The following is an 11,221-nucleotide window of genomic DNA, read 5'->3' as shown; positions in this document are numbered from 1 at the left end:
GATTACTGGGTTCAGTTTTGGGCCCGTCACTACAAAAAGGACATTGAATGACTCAAGCGTGTCCAGAGAAGGGCAACGGAGCTGGTGCAGGGTCTGGAGCACAGGTCTGATGGGGAGCGGCTGAGGAAACCCACCCCGAGCGGAGCTGCCGGGTGTGCGAGGCGACGCCGAGCCCCTTGGGTCCCCCCAATTTACCCTCTCCCCATCTGCTGGATCAGCCCCAGAGCTCAGCTCTCCCAGTGCTGACAGGGGAAAATGTTTTGCTTTCTGCGGACTGTTTTCCCGTTTCTCCCCATCCTCCCCATCCTCGAGTTCATCCCCTCCCACTCGCCCCATCCCGCAGCGGGTCGGGGTTGTGCCGGGGTGAATGTGCCCCCCCCCAGGGTGGTCCAGGGCGCGCAGCATCCCGCTGGATGAAGGCCTGATGTGGCACGAGATGGCGGCGGCTGGAGGGAAAGGGCCACCTCTGGCCTGTGGGAGCCACGGGGCTTTGGGAGCATCACGGTCCAAGCTGGACCTGCTTGGGCCAAGCCCTCCTTACCGCTCTGTGGCCCCGTCGTGAGGATGATGAGTCTGGGGGAAACAGCTCGGTGCATGCAGCGTGGAAGCAAATGGGGCTGAAGCTGTTGTGGTCCTTCCCTGAGCCCCAGGGAGGGACATGGCTGGGTAGGGCAGCCATAGCTGTGCTCTCTTTGCTGCCTTTCACCCCAAATGTCGCTGCAGGACACGCAGTGGGGCCACACGTGTTGGCAGGAGCATGTTGGGGACATCCAAAGAGCCTGAAGCATTCCAGGGTCGATGCTGGTGCATGCTCAGGCTCCCTAGCGAAGAGGCTGCCGGGGAGGAATCGCTTTCTCCTGTCTTTGTCCTCAGTAAATAACTTGCATTTTCCCTGCTTGGCTTTCGCTGGGTGGTCACCAGCGTTTGCATTTGTCGTTGGGTGTCTCGTGCTGCATTGTACCGTCCTGCAGCCCCCTGCCAGCAAGACAAACCCACCACCAACTGTGTTCAAGAAAAAATATGTTTCCAGCTCATCTGGGTGCTGAGAAAGGGATTGATGGATGGACCTGAAAGGTCAATTAGGTTAAAAAAACTTCAAACTCACTGATATCAAGTGTCACAGTTTTAAGCCAGGCTGACTAATTTGTAGGGCTCATTAACAGATTTTTTTTTTTTTTTCTGAGTGCAAACGGATTTATTCAGGGCTGCGTTGAGTAAAGGCCACAGGGCTAGGAGGAAAGAACCTTCAGTAGGACGCGGAAGGACTCTGCTGTTAATTTTTGGGGAATGGAGTTGTGAACCGGGAAGATCTATGCCATGTGCACAAAGTATGTTTTCGCTAAAGCACTGGAAAACTCTAACACACCCTATAGATTTTGTTTCCTGCAATATGGACTACCCTCATACAAGCTAAATTAAACCCAAGAGTAGGGTCCTGCCCTGCCACAGCATTGGTGTCAGGGTCTTTATGGTCAAGTCAGGGCATGGACCCCAGCACCAGGGTGGTGACCTTGACCTTTGCTCATGGGTCCTTCCTGGGGTCCTGGGTCTGGCACATATGGCCCAGGCTGATGTGGTGAGGGAAAAAGAAAGTGGCACCCATGGGAGAGGATGTATTTTTTCTGTGTGTTTTTGGCTGCTGGGAGCCACTGCGAGGTGGGGACTTGGGGAGGGGTTTGGTGATCCAAGGCTGGGGATAGTGGGGGAGTTTTGGGGAACCCAGGGGACTTCTGGGGTCTTTGCATCCTGCCCATCTTCAGGTGTCTAACTAAAACCAGTAAAGTCCACAGCTCCCAGTGCTTTCAGGGCCAGGCGTTTATGGCATTCCTGCAACAACAACTCCCACGCTGGGGCCACTTCCCAGGCGGTGCTGGAAACAGGAGTTTTATAAACTTCACAAATATTCCTGAGCAATTCATCCTTGGAGGAAAGCTGATTTGAAAATCAGGTCTGGGTGCCTAACGCCAGGCCTCCAAGCTGTCCTAGTGCAAGTCCGAGGCATGGGGAGCCACAAAAAGCTTTTACTGGGGTGTGTGGGGGGGGGGTGCTGGGGAAGGAAAGGAGGGGACAGAAATATCTGCTGTCAGTATGTGAAACAAGCTGGTTTCATCGGTGTCCCAAGCCACCCCCTTCCCTCCCACAGGAAGAAATGCAAGCAGCCGCAGCACATCCCCAGACCTCGCTCTTTTGGGGGAGTTTGCTATCCGGGAGAGTTTAAGCAGGTTATAAATAGGATGGAGAAGAACCGATTGAAATGCAAAAAGAGCCCACGCCTCTTTTGCTCAGGGAGCTGCCCAAACTCTGTGACACCTCTCTGGCATCATGGCATGGCATGACATGGCCAGGGCTTTCCTTCTCCAGGCTCTGTAGTAAATGCTGCCGAGGTCGTGGCCTTCAGCTGAGAAGGTGCTGTAGGAATTGGTGCAACGTCACCCCTGCTGTAGAAGAGCTGGTCATGTGAGGGTCTGGGCCTCGAGTTTGATCTCTGTTGCCATCCAAAAACCAGCCCAAACGCATTAAGTATAAAGAAAAGGGTCCCTGTTACAAAGCTGAGCGAGTCTGTATCAGCACTAGCTTGGCCAGCAGGGACAGGGAAGGGATCTCACCCCTGTACTCGGCACTGGTGAGGCTGCACCTTGATTACTGGGTTCAGTTTTGGGCCCCTCACTACAAAAAGGACATTGAATGACTCAAGCGTGTCCAGAGAAGGGCAACGGAGCTGGTGCAGGGTCTGGAGCACAGGTCTGATGGGGAGCGGCTGAGGGAACTGGGGGGGTTTAGTCTGGAGAAGAGGAGGCTGAAGGGAGACCTCATCACCCTCTACAGCTCCCTGAAAGGAGGGTGCAGAGAGGGGGGGTGAGTCTCTTGAACCAGGGAACAAGCGACAGGACAGGAGGGAATGGCCTCAAGCTGCGCCAGGGCAGGGTCAGGCTGGCTCTTAGGAAGTATTTCTTTGCAGAAGGGGTTGTTGGGCGTTGGAATGGGCTGCCCAGGGCAGGGGGGGAGTCCCCATCCCTAGAGGGGTTGAAGAGTCGGGTTGACCCAGCACTGAGGGATCTGGTGGAGTTGACAACGGTCAGGGTGAGGTTCATGGTTGGGCTGGATGATCTTCAAGGTCTTTTCCAACTGGGAAGATTCAGGGATTCTGTGTTTGCAAAAGCAACAGACAAACAGTGCTGACACGCCTGGGTCTCATGGCAAGCAGGGAATTTCTTGATGGCTTACTGGGGCTGGGTGAATGATTTCTCACCCTGGATGACTTCGTGCTTTATACCAGCGAGCAGGAAGAGCACGAAGGCAGGCTGAGGGCGGGCGAGCGGCGCGGGGCTTGGGGAAGAAGGGATGTGAGTCACAGGATGCAGAACACAAGTGGGAGGAAGGAGCCCATGGCTGGGCTCTCTGAATTTATTTGCCATCAAAAGGGTACTGGGATCTTTGGGGAGACCCAAGTGGGAACCCTGTGGTCAGGGAGGGGTTAGACAAATTTAACATTCGAGCGGGGGTTGTGCTGGGTGTATTTTGGCAGGCAGAGGCATGGCAGCAGTCTCTTGGTATGGCAATGGTGCTGCCAGCTCCCATCCATCACCAGAGGCTGTTTCCAAAGCCGTAAATAAAATTAACCATGAACACAAGTTAGTGGGGGCCTGGGGGCATGTTAATTTGGGGAATATAGTTTTAAAATGACTGGAGGTTTTTCTAAAAGACGCAGTTTAAAAGAGGGTGCCATCTGGGAGGTCTCGTGGCATGCATTAGCCTGAATTATCCTATGGTCTCTTCTGGCTTTATTATGTATTAATTGGCATTAGTCATCGAGCCATGCTGCCTAAATAACGGCTATCCTCATAGTTCAGCAAGCAGATGAAGCCAAAACCAAAACCCAGAGGGGAAATTACAACTGTGGCCTGTCGTGATCAAACACAGCAAATAAATGATGCCCTAACATGGGGAAATAGTAATTACTGCAGAGGTCCTTGATTGGGAGGTCACGGTTATAACGCCATGATCCTGGTGGCAGGTCACAGTGTCTTCTGCCTTGTTGGGAAGGGCACAGTTGGTGTCTGGGGCAAATGCTGATCCCATGGAAAAGCTGATGCTGGTTCAATCAATAGGAAGCTTGATTTAAGGCACTGGGCCATGTTATCAGGGAAAATGGCTTTGCAGAAATTAGGCTTTGGACAGCACAGCTTGGCTTTATTTCTGGGGAAGTAACGGGTGGAGTCTTCTCTAGGCAGTGCGCTAAAAAGGATTTTGATGAAGCACTGTGTGCTCTGATGCTTGAGAAACACCTCCAAATAATACTAATAAAGCTCATGTTAATGGCTTAGGTGCAAGCTAACCAACACCTCTAGAAAACAGATTAATGGGATTTATCATTGTGGGGTTTTGCAGATCCAGCTGAACTGAGCTGGGGCTGTGTGCTGGGGGGAGCGGGACCAGGGCTCCACTCAGACACAGTGCTGTGACAAAGGGCAGGTGCTTTTCCTGGTGGTAGAGGGGCAGCAGTGAAGGCAGACACAACCACGGAGGGTACGGGAGGAGCAGGGCTTTCTCTGCCTCTTGCTGCCTTAAAATCTGTATATTTTCAGTTGGGGTTCAGCAACATGGCAGTTGGAAAAACCTCGCTTGTTTGGGCTGCCCAGGCCCAGGCTCATAAATAAGTAATTGTGCAAAAGGGATTCCTGAGGTGTGTTCAAGGTATGGAGGGATGGTGGCTCTTCTGGAGGAGCTGCTTTGCAGGACATGCTGGGTGGAGAGCATGTAATGGTGTAGGAGGTCGTGTTGCTGACCAGCTGGAATGGGATGGAACAAGGCAGTCAGCACTGAATTGTTAATAAAGTACAGAACAAGTCCCCTTGTCTCCAGCAGGGTGGATGTTCACTTATCTTTAGCTTCAGTGGGATTTCTGGGGGTTGGGAAGAGGCATAACGGGCTGCTTTGAGTCTAAAAATGGAAGCTCCCCATTGCAAGAAGTATTACTCTCATCAAAGGCAACTTGTCTGGCCTGCGGCTTTTTAATGAGTTTTAATTGAGATTCAATGCAGCATTAATCTGGCGCTTTAATATTGCCTGTCTGTGGCCAGCAGGCTCGCTGGGCGCTGTAATTCATACCCTGGAAATGCAATGCAGGGTCACCACCCCCCTCCTCGCTTCGTCTTTTCATGGAAATTTTATCAAATGATGAATAGTTCAATTCATTACCCAGCTAGAAGAGAGCTTGAAGGAGTTGAATCCTGGATTCCTATCTCCCGAGTCAGTGTGTCATTACCCAAATCTGGCAGCCGGCAAAATCTACATGACGGAGCCAGCTGCTAGAGTCCCCCACAAATCTGTGAATCCCATCGCTCCCGAGCTGGGAGGGGACCAGTGCCAAGCTCAGCTCCCAGAAATCCCGCGCTCCTTTGTTCATCGCAAAGCTGTTGGCAAAGCCCCTTCGCTGCGGCTCTCTGGCTGGAGTGGGTCTGCAGAGCCTTGAGAATCGCTGTGAAATGCCCTGGGAGCAAAACTGCCCGGGGAGGGGCTGTGCCAGGGCGGTGCTGGAGCAGCCAGAGTATTGCTTGAGTTGTAGAGAGCAGAGTCATAGGGCTAAAACCTTCAGACCTGAGTCCAGATTGGGGTCCTGCCATGGCATGTGGATGGGGAGAGGGACAGAGCCCCTGCTTGGTGGGAAGTCTGCGTATCCTGGAGCAGGGCAGGGTGACAGCTGCCTCATGGCACCAAAAATGAAATTTTCCCCACCAGTTGCTTCACGCTCACCAAAAAGCATGGCCGAGGAACCGCCTGCTCCTGCACAGCACCGGGATGGGAGCTGTGCCTGCAAGCTGCAAGGCATTGCCCTCACTGTCCGGGTGCCACCTGCAGCCCCCATCTCTGCATTTTCCCCTCAGAGGGGTGGTTTCTTCCACTGACAACCTGCTGTGTGAATCCCTCAAACAAGCTGTCAGGCCTTATGGAAAAATCCTCATGCACCCCCTGCACTGAAGGGTGGGGAATAGCCGCGCTCCAGCCAAAAAGCCTTGTGGCACATCTGGGAAAGCTGCTGGGACCAAGCCGGGGACATACACGTGCTGGCATTGGGGACAGGGGAGTGCCAGCACCAGGCATCACCCTCACAGAGTTAATGCTGTTTTGTATTTGGTAACAGGAAGGACCTAAAAGGCTGGTTCCTGGGTTGTAGGGGTGCTGGGGCTGTCGCCGAAGCCCGATCCATTAGCGATGTGAGGATGAGGGTCCCTCTGCAGCCATGGCTGCCCCTTCGGACAGCCCAGGCCTTGCTCTCTGCCTGTACAATAGCAGCTATAAATTTCCCAGAGAATAATGGCCTCTCTGTCCGTGCCCAGGACCATCTCTGCCTGCCTGCCCCGAGCCATGCTGGCCCTCACGAGGCTCCAGAGTGATGGGGGGGGGGGCACATCCTGACCCTCTGTGGTGCTGTGGGGAGTCCTGTGGCTGTGGGCAGCTGCCGGCACCCAGAGACTCTGACTGGCTGCTTTGGGGCTCAACATCCCCACCGGTGAAGGAGGGATTGTTCAGCCCATGCTATGAAATCCCTGCTCACAGCTGAGATAAGCAGCAGTTTTGCTATGTGGGGCTGGGGGCCAGCGATGAGAGCCGGGGGGGCTGGACCTAATCCTGATATCAGCAGGAATTAGCTGCCTGCAGCTGCACTGGCACTGGTGGCTGCACCCCAGGGCATGCTGGCACACCCAGCATTTTTCGAGTCTGTTTGGTGCCCAGCGGGGGCTTGGGGCAGGCGGCGGTGGCGCTGCTGTAACCAAAGCGTTTCCCTCTCTTCCAGGGTCGAGGAGCACCCAGGTGTCCCTGAGCCCCGCATCCATTCCTGGGTGGCAGGAGGTGCCCAGCCAGCCCGCGGAGCAGAGCAGGGCAGGTGAGGACCCCGCGCTGCACCCGCACCCTGACCGACCCCGGGGTGGCGTTGGGGGGGACCAGTGAGGGATGGAAACAGCCCAGGGACACAGTGCTGTGCCCAGGGTGGGGGTCTGCCACCAGCAGCCCCTCTCACCCATCCCCAATTGCGTGCAGATTGCTGGGCAGGCGGTTTCATGTCCAGAAAAGCTTTTATCAAGAATGCAAGAGCTGCCACAGCATTCCTCCTCCCAAAATTTGACCCTGTCCCCGGAAGAAGCTCTGTACAGCAGATGAGAGCAGATCTGTGGAAGGCTCGGTCCTTGTGGAAATGCTGAGTGCTTTAAATAAGTGGCTAAAAAGCTGAATGTACAGAAATTTTGCTGGGATGAACACAAGCGAGGCTGTGGGCATCCCGTGCGAGCTCAGGCTGCGGTACGCCATCTCCTGCCCCTTCCCGGGGGGTTTCACAGCTCCAGGTCGCTTCACTACGACCCTCTGGCAAAGGGAGTTGCTTTGGCTGCTTTCAGGATTTTATGAAGTGCAAAGAAACCCGATTCTAGAGCATTGTGTGCTGAAATACAAGGGAAAATAGGGAAAAGGGGAGATTTGAGGCTCTGCTGAACGCATGGACATGACTGAGCAGGGGAGGAATATCGCAACCGTTCCTCCATGAGCTTCCCTGTGCTCTTGTTTGTGCTGGAATAACAAGTCTCCGTTTCACTTCAGTGGATGGTTTCCCTCTTCCTGGGAGCCGGCACACAAGGCAGGGTTTGTCTGGGCTCCAGCTCCCTGGCGGGCACCGTGCAGGCTGGCAGCGGGGGGGTCGGTGCCTCCCCCATCCCGGCCCCGTTGTCCTGTGACCTTCATCCACCCAGACTCTGGCACTTCCTCGCGCTGGCCAGGAAACGGATTTCTGAAGCCTGAAATATTTAAAAGATACTGTTTGTTTTTCTTGTTCTCTTTTTTTTTTTTTTTTGGTCTTCTTTCCTTCTTCTCTTTTGGAAAACTTTTGCCCCCAACTGGGATAAATTTCCAAAAAGCCCTTGCGGTTTTGTAAGCTGTCCAGGAGTGAATGGTTCCGTGTGGGAGCAGCTGGGATGAGAAAGGACCTGCTGGAGCTTGGGCTATGGGATGCTGCCCCATGCCCTGAGGAGCACCCCAGAGTCCTCATTCCTGGGAACATGTCGGGGTTTTTGGGTGGAAAGGGACAGGTGACTGAGCTGCTCACCCATGCACTATCTCCCTGCTTTATCCTGTTTGCCAGGATAAATGAGTTTCTATGGTTCATGTCCTGTACAAAGATAGGGCTTCATGAGGACATTTTTCAGGCTGTTGCAGAAGTAGAAATGTTAAGTGCTCCCAGAAGTCCTTTTTGCCCCAATTTTTTTACCCTCACCCACATGTAGCATCTTCCCAAGTAGTTTCTTACCCATGGGCACCAGCAGCTGCCTGTCCCCCCCACTGTCCCCAAGCCTTTTAATACCCATGTGTGTATTTTCACCTCCTTATAATTAAAAGGCAGGTGAATTAAGGAGGGGTTGGATTTATTACATCTTCCCACTGGAGGTTTTCTCTTGTTATACAGGCAGTCCCACTAATTATGTTTAAAACTACTGGATCCTGGATGGAAAAAACACCTGTTGTAACCAAGTCTCTTGACTCAGCCTTCTTGGTGACGTGTGATGCGATGTAAAATAACGTGCATGGACGAGCGCCTGGCTCGGTTATCTGCTCATCTCAACACATGAAGAGACTTTTTTTCCCCTCTCTGGCTTTCCTAAAACCCTCTCAAATTGAGAAAAAGCATGTGATATTTTTGCCCTCAAGGAAACATTATTCCAAGAAGCTGGAGGAGGGTAAAATCCCGTGGTCGGTGACCCAGGGCAGCTCTGGGGGCCAGAAACGCTTTGTGCTTCATCAGGATGTTTCCATCAGCTTTGCAGGGTGGGAAGGAGTTGGAAAACAGAGTGGGAGGAAAATTGTGCTTGTTTACAGAATTTATTGACGAGCGTGAGACTTGTGTTTCTTCTCAGCACGTGGGCCCAGGAGAGGTTTAGTTTGCCTCCCCCGGAAGGTTTCCTGGAGAGAAAATGGTCCAAAATGGGGCCCCTGCCAGTACCACAAAGACTGGTGCCAGGGATGCTTTTTGCATCATCCCTGGGCGGCCTGTGACATATGTGGGACCATGTGAAGTGCCTGGGAGGGTGGGAAGCAGCACTGTGGTCAAGGAGGGATGGGGGCTCGTGGTGACAGCCTGGCCCCATGGCCAGGAGACATCTGGCCTCGCTTGCTGCTTTTTTCCCAGTGGCTTGGGAAGAGGAGTGGCTCTTCCCAGGCAGTCAGGGAGCTCTAGAAAGAAGAAATCATTGAAAAGTTGAACTCCAGGGAAATCCCAGTCACTTCCTTCCAGGCTGGAAAAAAAACTAGCTGGCAGATATTGCTTCAGAAATATTTATTTGTCTTTTGTCCTTTGTTTAGACCATGTTAATGGGATTAATCCTTAATATTTGTAAAATCAATCTACTCCTTTTTACAAGTGGGATAAACATGGAGCTCTCTTTGCCTCTTCTCATCTGTGCACTAAGGACAAGCTTTCCCAAAGCAAACCGTGACTGCCCCAAATCCCATCTTAGGGGCTTCCTCCTTGCTCCAGGGTCACTGTCAGGGAGCCAGGGTGCACCCACCGCCCTGATGGGTGCAGGAGCAGAGATCTGCTCCAGCTCTAGCCAGCTTCGCCCCAAGTGGAGGGACCAAATCAGAGCTGTGCTGTGACAGGGTGGTCTCAGCCCCTTGGGAGCTCTGCCCTGGACTGTACAGCCGCTACCTGTTCCCAGTCTCTCCTGCCAGGACGTTACCCCAGTACTAATTTCATCACAGCATCAGCCATCTAATCACAGCATTGCTCCTGGGTACAGGGTGCTGCAGAGCACCTGCCACAGTGCTAGAGGGCTGGCGCTGAGCAAAGCTGATCCAGGGATGTCTGGATTTGCACCACAACCTTTGAAATGGCCTTTCGGAGCATCACAACGCTGAACAGGAGCCAGCACTATGCCCAGGTGGCCAGGAAGGCCAATGGCATCCTGGCTTGTATCAGCACTAGCGTGGCCAGCAGGGACAGGGAAGGGATCTTACCCCTGTACTCGGCACTGGTGAGGCCACACCTTGATTCCTGGGTTCAGTTTTGGGCCCCTCACTACAAAAAGGACATTGAATGACTCGAGCGTGTCCAGAGAAGGGCAACGGAGCTGGTGCAGGGTCTGAGCACAGGTCTGATGGGGAGCGGCTGAGGGAACTGGGGGGGTTTAGTCTGGAGAAGAGGAGGCTGAAGGGAGACCTCATCACCCTCTACAGCTCCCTGAAAGGAGGGTGCAGAGAGGGGGGGTGAGTCTCTTGACCCAAGGAACAAGTAACAGGACAAGAGGGAATGGCCTCAAGCTGCACCAGGGCAGGGTCAGGCTGGCTCTTAGGAAGTATTTCTTTGCAGAAGGGGTTGTTGGGCGTTGGAATGGGCTGCCCAGGGCAGGGGGGGAGTCCCCATCCCTGGAGGAGTTGAAGAGTTGGGTTGACCCAGCACTGAGGGATCTGGTGGAGTTGACAATGGTCAGTGTGAGGTTAATGGTTGGACTGGATGATCTTCAAGGTCTTTTCCAACTGAGGTGATTCTGGTATTCTGTGAATGCGCCACAGTCCCTGGCCCCCTTCGCTCTGGTAGGGCTCTGGCCTGAGGGCACATAGGGCATAGCCAGCCCAGGAGATGCCCAGGCTTCTGCCTGCCCACCCAATTGTGACTCCCTTGCAGGGGGACGTCACCCCACAGAGCTTCACAGCAGCCCTGGTGCTGCTGCTTGGGGCCGGGCTGAGCATGGGGCAGCCCAAATGCACCCCTAGATTGCGACCACCACTCCTGCAGCACTTGTATCTCACTGTTGAACTCAGTGTCAGAGGGGTCTGACCTCTCCGCTGCCAAGGGGAGAGGTTTGGGGTGGGGGGAGCACCTTTGTGGGATGCAGCATGAGCAGACGGTGCTTGTCCCCCATGAAGGAGGCAACCAGGCCATGTCCCCGCTGGTGCTCCTGTGCATCTTCCCATCACTGGTGACAGTAAACAGGGAAAAGTAAAACCCCACGGGTAAGGGCACAGAGAATTCAGCATCAAATCCCAAGCCTGTTTTTTTAACGCCACTTTCATTCACCGTTTGGTCTGGGGGCTCTGCGGGGCCCACACCACGGGTGTCCTGCGTGCCGGTGCTCTGATGGGCTGGCAGCATCCCCCGCCACGGAGCAGCCTGTCCCCGGGCTGCTGCTACTGTTGGGCACTGTCAACGAGGTGCTCTACAGGGTGAGACCTGAGCTAC

General features: G+C 53.9%; 1 protein-coding gene across 3 annotated transcripts in view; it reads left to right on the top strand.

The window, feature by feature from the left end:
- Window positions 1-6,758: 6,758 nt before the first annotated feature.
- The window catches only part of CORO2B (coronin 2B), a 38,522-nt gene continuing 34,059 nt past the window's right edge, over window positions 6,759-11,221 (top strand). Inside the window, exon 1 of one of the 3 annotated variants that reach the window (XM_026855928.1) lies at window positions 6,759-6,886. The gene's annotated coding sequence lies outside the window, so the exon portion shown is untranslated. The remainder of the gene's footprint in view (window positions 6,887-11,221) is intronic. The other 2 variants (XM_026855927.1, XM_026855930.1) reach the window with 2 other exon arrangements.

This window comes from Athene cunicularia, assembly GCF_003259725.1.
Source record: "Athene cunicularia isolate RWA chromosome 10 unlocalized genomic scaffold, athCun1 chr10_part1, whole genome shotgun sequence".
NCBI classification, from domain to species: domain Eukaryota; kingdom Metazoa; phylum Chordata; class Aves; order Strigiformes; family Strigidae; genus Athene; species Athene cunicularia.
The sequence above is the reverse complement of the archived record's forward strand: the minus strand, read 5'-3'. Positions and strand labels throughout refer to the sequence as shown.